The sequence below is a fragment of the Phoca vitulina genome, unplaced genomic scaffold, assembly GCF_004348235.1.
Source record: "Phoca vitulina isolate PV1807 unplaced genomic scaffold, GSC_HSeal_1.0 scaffold14, whole genome shotgun sequence".
Lineage (NCBI taxonomy): Eukaryota > Metazoa > Chordata > Mammalia > Carnivora > Phocidae > Phoca > Phoca vitulina.
Genome location: NW_022589717.1, coordinates 21,628,714 through 21,634,713, shown reverse-complemented (window position 1 = coordinate 21,634,713; position 6,000 = coordinate 21,628,714).

Genomic DNA, 6,000 nt, shown 5'->3' with positions numbered 1-6,000 from the left:
GTCTGCCCCCCATGCTCAGCAGGCAGTGAGCCTGAAGGTTCTCTCCTTCTGCCCCTCCTCCCACTCACACGTGTGCGCTCACACGCACGCGCTCTCTCTCTCTCTCTCAAATAAAAAAATAAAACTTTAAAAAAAAAAAAAAAAAAAGAGTGCGCCTGAGTGGCTCAGTTGGTTAAGCGTCTGCCTTCGGCTCAGGTCATGGTCTCAGGGTCCTGGGATCGAGCCCCGCATCGGGCTCCCTGGCTTCTCCCTCTCCCACTCCCCCTGCTTGTGTTCCCTCTCTCGCTGTGTCTCTCTCTGTCAAATAAATAAATAAAATGTTAAAAAAATATAAAAGAAAAAAAGAAAACAGGAGATTTGGGCACAGGAAACGTTACTCATTTTATAAAACTGAATCTTATAGTAGACCTGAAGGCAAATAATAATAAAATGCATTCATTTTAGACTTTTAAATTTTATTTTAAATACTTATAATCCATTTTATTTATTTGTAACAGCTCTACTGAAGTGTAATACACACGCCATAAAAGTCACCCTTTTAAAGTGCACAATTTCAAGGTTTTTACTATGGTCATAGAGTTGTGTGAACTTTACCGTGATCTAATTTTAGAACATCTTCATCTCCCCTCCAAAATCATACCTATTAGCACTCACTCCCCATTCTTTCCACCCTGCAGCCAGTAGCACTTGTAAAACTACTTCCTGTCTCTATGGATTTGCCTATTCTGGACATTTCATGTGAATGGAACTATACGTGTGGATTTTTGTGACAGGCTTACTTCACTTAGCATAATGTTTTCAAGGTTCATTCAGTTTGTGGCATACATCAGTACTTTCATTTTTATTACTAAAAGATATTGCATTAAAGGGCTATATCATATTTTGTTTACTCATTCATCATTTGATGGACATTTGCATTGTTTCTAGTTTTGGCTATGATGAATAATGTCTGTATGAACATTAGAGTGTAAGTTTTTGTGTGGACGTATGTTTTTAATTTTCTTGAATATATAGCTTAAGTAGAATTGCTAGATGGTGTGGTAATTTCTGTTTTCCAATCTCTTCAGCAGTGTATGAGGGATCCCATTTCTCTACATCCTTACCAAAACTTGTGACTGCCTGTCTTTTTGATTGTAACCATCCTAGTGGGTGTGAAGTAGTATCCCATTGTAGTTTTGATCTACATATCCATAATGAATAAACAGCATCTTTTCATGTGCTTATTGGTCATTTATATAGCTTTTTGGAGAAACAAATAAGGATTGTGTTGAATCTGCAGATCAATTTGCAGAGTATTACCACCTTAACAATATTAAGTGTTCTGATCCATTAACATGTGATATCTTTCGATACATTTGTGTTTTCTTTAGTTTCTTTTTACACCTTTTTTTTTTTTTTTAAGTAGGCTCCATGTCCAACATGGGGTTTGAACTCATGGCCCTGAGATCAAGAGTTGCATGCTCTACTGACTGAGCCAGCCAGGTGCCCCATTCTTTAATTTCTTTTTTAAAAAATGTTGACAACTTTATAATTCACATATCACATAATTCACATACTACATAATTCACCAACTTAAATTATACAACTTAATGCTTTTTTTTTTTTAAGATTTTATTTATTTATTTGACAGAGTGTGCGCACACAGGCAGGGGGAGTGGCAGGCAGAGGGAGAGGGAGAAGTAGGCTTCCCGCTGAGCAGGGAGCCCCATGTGGAACTCAATCCCAGGACCCCAGGATCATGACCTGAGCCGAAGGCAGTCGCTTAACCGACTGAGCCATCCAGGCCCCCAATTTAATGGCTTTTAATACAGAGCTGTGACACCATCACCACAATTAATTAATATTCATCATCCTCAAAAGAAACCCTGCATGCATTGGTACTTACTTCGCACTTTTTCCTAACCTCTCACTTGTAGCCTGAGGCAAACACTCATCTTTCTGTCCCTATAGATTGACCTATTTTGGAGATTTCCTATAAATCGTACAATATAGTTTTTGTGAGTGACTTCTTTCACTTAACACAATGTTTTTAGCATGTATCATTGCCTCAGCTCTTTATTGCTGAATAATATTCCATCTTATGGATATGACACATTTTATTTATTCATCCATCAGTCGATGATGGACATTTGAATTTCTTTCACTTTTTGGCTCTTATAAATAATGCTGCCTTGAATACTCATGGATAGGCTTTGATACAATATCTGTGCCTCCTTTAGTTTCTTTTAGCAATGTTTATAGTTTTGCGTAAGTCTTGAACTCCTTTTGTTAATTTCTAAGATTTTATTCTTTTTGATATTGTAAATAGAATTGTTTTCTTAATGTCATTTTTAGATTGTTTATTGCTAGTGTGTAGAAATAAAATTGATTTTTGTATTGATCTTGTATCCTCAACCTTGCTGAACTTGTTTATTAAATCTTAGAGTTTTCTGAAGGATTCCATTTTCTTTTTTTTCCATTTTAATTTTTCAAAGTGAAAATGTGTCTTTGATATGTATGCCATATATATACCTCCTCCATTTTTTAGAAAACCTTTTCTCTCCATTTACAACTCTACTGGTCAACTTTTGTTTAAACCCTTGTTCCTCTTATACTACTACTGTTTTTGTATATCTTGTGAATTGGGTCACTGCAAGATTTGCTGAACAAATCTTCAAATAAAAGTATATTCACACACACAAAAAAAGTATATTCATGCAAACTGATTAACAAACATGGATCAAAATATAAAAGTAATGAGGCAGTTTCTCAAAATTAGAATATTTGTGAAGAATGATCTTTGTATACGTTAATTTGTGATTGTCCATTGCCACATGGTGGAAAGAAAGCCCTGGGCATTTCTAGAAGATAGATTGGATGCCTCAAGAAGATATGACAGATAAAGACGCAGAGATGATTGGGATCAGATAGTCTCCAGCAGGAGCCAACGTAGCATAGCACTCTTGGAGTCAAAATCAGGGAAATCTGAACTTATTTTGTGGCCCAAACTGAAGAACCTATAAAAAATAAAAATACTCATTGTGTTGTTCTGTATTTGTTTTCAAATTATTACTTCGGACATCAGCTTTCAGCCAAGATGGAATCACAGGAACTTTATTTACCTTTCCTCCTAAAATAACCAAAAATCCAGACAAAGCATATGAAACCATGGTTTTAAAGACACTGGACATTAGACAACAAAGGACAATAACCACTGAAAGATGGGAAACAGATGATTTGAGTTCTACGATTATCCTAGCTAAGGTCTTCAGAGAGGTTTCAGGCCATGGTATAAGGAGAGGAAACTCAAGCAAAGCCCAGGGACTCTCTGAGCTGAGGAGATGGGGCACCAAGTCTGGAAATACCAAGGCTGCTACAATTCACTGGACAGTTTACGGAAGAGGAGAGAGCTACACAGAGAAAGAACTATGGTAGATTTGTGGAGTCCCATCTTACCAATGCATGGGTAGGAGGTAACTATCCAACATCAAGGAAACAACTGAGAAGATTAGAGAGAACAATGCCCAGTGTATACAGAGGGCCTGGAATAGTCCTGTATCCCACCAGTCAGACTGGAAAACCTTATAATTCTTGGGACATTAGGTAAAATACTCAGAAAATTCTTGCCTTGTAGTGGAAATTTAAAGCTAAATGCTGCTTTGATCCCATCTAACAAACCTTAAAAGACCCCCCAATATTTGAATAAACATTCAACCAAAGAAGATACACAGACAATACAAAAGCATACTTAAGGATGCTCAACATCATTAGTCATTGGGGAAATTCATATTAAAATCACAATGAGGGGTGCATGGCTGGTTCAGTCCTAAGAGTATTTCACTCTTAATCTTGGGGTCAGTGCTCGCTTCGGCAGCACATATACTAAAATTAATCTTGGGGTCATATGTTCTAGCCCCACATTGGGTGTAGAGATTACTAAAAGAAAAAGGAAACTTAAAAAATGTCACAATGAGATGCTATTGTTTACCTATTAGAATAGTTAAAATTAAAATGTCTGACCGTATCAAGTGTTGGTGAGGATGTGGAGGAAATGGAATTCTTATATACTGCTGGTGGGAATGTAAAATGAAACAACCCACTTGGAAAACAGGTTGGCAGTCTGATTCTGGCACCAATTCCAATGTGTGCTTTTTTCACATCACCAAGCAATTTTCTGATACCAGCTGGATGTCCTATAATTCAACTGAATTCAGACACCATCTACCTGAAGATAATGTCAATCCCAAGGGTTAAGGGCTCAGTCCTACAAGACTGTCACCCACCTGTTCACCACACTTCTGACACAATCACAAGACCAGGTGTCACTGATACTTCTGACCAATCTGCTACAGATTGGAGGTTCTAAGGACTCCTCTCCCTGAGTTTGATTAATTTGCTAGAGCTGCTCCCAGAATTCAGGAAACATTTTAATTAATAGATTACCAGTTTATTATAAAAGGTTAACTGAGGGGGTGCCTGGGTGGCTCAGTTGGTTGAGTGTCCGACTCTTGATTGTGGCTCAGGTCATGATCTCAGTGTCGTGGGATTGAGTCCCGAGTCAGGCTCCACGCTCAGCACAGAGTCTGCTTGATATTCTCTCTCTCCTTCTCCTTCTGCCCCTCTGCTCTCTCTCTCTCTCTCAAGTAAATAAATAAATCTTTAAAAAAATTTTAAAAAAGGTTAACTGAGGAATAGCCAGATGGAGGAGATGCATAAGATAAAGTATAGGAAGAGAGGCATGAAGCTCCCATGCTCTGAGTGTTCTACTCTCCGGGAATCTACATGTGCTCACCAACCGAGCTCTCCAAACACTGTTCTTTGGCGTTTTAATGGAGGCTTCATTACCTGGTATGATTGATTAAATCATTAGCCATTGGTGATTGAACTCAATTTTCAGCCTATGTCCATTCCCCAGAGGTTGGGGTGGAATTAAAAGCTCAAACCTGTTTGTGATTGCTTCCTCCTTAGGTGACCTAGGGACTTTCCAAAAGCCACCTCACTAACTTAACAAAGACACTTTTATCACTCTTTTCAATTAGGAAATGCTAAGGGTTTTAGAAGCTCTGTGCCAGGTGTTGAGAGGGACAAAGACCAAATGCGTATTTCTTATTATAAATCACAATACGACAGACAATTTCTTAAAAAGTTTATACACACACCTATCATATGACCTAGCTATTACACTCCTGAGTAATTTACCTCAGAGAAATGTGGAGTTCATAGCAACTTTCCTTTTAACTGCCTAAACTGGAAATAACCCAAGTGTCCAACAACAGGGAAATGGATAAACAATGTGTAGCAGGTCAAGACAATGAAATACAACTCAGGAATAAAAAGAAATGAACTATTTATACAAGAATGGCTTAATCTCGAAGTAATTAAGCTAAGTGAATGAAATCAGGCAAAAAAGAGTTCATATTGAAAGAGTTCCACTCACATAAGCCTCTAGAAAATGCAAACTAATATACAGTGACTGTTCTAAGCTGAACTATGTACCCCCAAAATTCATCTGTTGAAGTTCTAACTCTTAATACCTCAGAATGTAACTGTACTTGGAGATAGGATCTTTAAGGAGGTAGTTAAGTTAAAATGAAGTCATCAGTGTGGGCCCTAATCCAATCTAACTGGTGTCCTTATAATTTCCTAGAAGGAAATTTCTACTCAGTTGGATACAGAATGATGACCTTGCTGTCTACAGACCATGGGAAAAGGCCTCAAAAGAAATGAACTCTAAGCATACTTTGATCTTGGACTTCTAGCCTCCAGAACTGTGATCAAATAAATTTCTATTGTTTAAGCCACCAGTCTGGTATTTTATTACAGTAGCCCTAGCAGACTAATGCAGTAACAGAAAGCACATCAGTAGTTACGTGGAGTTGAGGGTTGAGGAGGGATGGGGGGTAAAGTGTTACAAAGGGCAATAGGGAACTTAGAGGAATAATGGATATGTTCACTGTTTTGACTGTGGTGATGGTTTCATGGCTATATACACGTGCATCAAGAGTTACCAAACTGCACACT